Raw genomic sequence first — 1,468 nt, 5'->3', positions numbered from 1 at the left:
TTACAATAGTCTCTTTTTCCTCAATTATGCACATGGAACAAAAGTCCAAGTGGCATCATGTTTTTCTCCCTAATGTTGAACGCTTAATGTTTCAATTTCAATAATAAGATTATTGTCAGGCCAGAAAAAAAATGAGAAAAGGAACAATTTGAATAGTCAAATGGGAAACACACACGCTCATGTGCGCGCGCGCGCACACACACACACACACACACACACACACACAAATAACATAACCCTCTCTTGTTGTATCTTGCCTCCCCCCTCCTCCAATCATCGCTTCTCTTCCTGCCAAATCATTTCCACCAAATCCATTCTGATACGACATCATAGGGCTCCGCAAAGTGAAGATAATCCTTGACATTTTTATCATTCACCCCCCTTTTATTTAGTCTGTGCTCTCTCTGCTTGCCTGTCTTGTTTGCTGATAAAATCTGCCAGCCGATGCGAGCCTTGGCGGATCACACATCAAAAAGGGTCCGTTTTCACCCCCAGAGGGTGACGAAGTGTCAAAATAATATTCCTCTGTGTGAGCTCTGGGTGGCAGCCTAATTTAAAAACTTCATTTGATGATTGTAGCCATTTACATGTTGTTCAAGGCTGATCACCTCCTCTTCTGATTTACTACATGACAAAAAAAATAATAGAAAAGAAAGATGAAAAATTAATAAAAGATAGAAGTTTGTCTTTAGTGAAACACAGCAGCCTCAAAGCAGGTAGGGGCAGGCACAGGTTTGGGATCATTAACTAACTGTATTTCTTGGCAGATGCTGTTGCCCGTATCTGCCAAGAAATATTAAAAAATATAAATAAGAAATAGAAAAAAATAATTTGAAGAGAAAGATGGAACAGGGGAAATTTTTATTTTTTGACTAAATAAAAATAATCACATGTACGGAGGACCATGGGTGTCAAGCAAATGTTTATATAGTATTTTTTAATTGATATCTAATTAGTAAAAATAAAAATAAAAAAATCGATTCATCAATATGGTTATACATCTGTTTCATTAAAACATGTTTAAATGAGCAAGGAAATGAAGGATTATTTTAACCCTATGGGCCCGAACGACGCATTGTGCGTCCAAATTCACACCTGTTCTTCTCTATTTATTTTCTCCGCAACCGTGCGTCATAGCGAGAAGCCACACATATCACGTAAAACAGCGAAATTGTAGCTTTTCAACAAGACCAAGCACTTGTCGGTAGTCCAATGTTTTCATAGCGAAAAAAAATGATAAAGTTACACTAAAATCATGAATAACAGAGCTTTCATACAGCTCTGCACACACATTACTGTTGGATGGATTACTCGCGAATGCAGGTTTGCACAGAAATCCCATGCATATCACATGAAAGCGCAGGAGCAGAGCTTTGATGCCACACACATCATTGTGCTGTCATCCCATCACGCTATAAATCCAGATTTATTGTCTACAAAATAAAAACCTGACGAATTTCTTCAAAAT

The sequence above is a fragment of the Epinephelus moara genome, chromosome 9 (assembly GCF_006386435.1).
Source record: "Epinephelus moara isolate mb chromosome 9, YSFRI_EMoa_1.0, whole genome shotgun sequence".
NCBI lineage: Eukaryota > Metazoa > Chordata > Actinopteri > Perciformes > Serranidae > Epinephelus > Epinephelus moara.
This window is presented reverse-complemented; position numbering follows the sequence as displayed.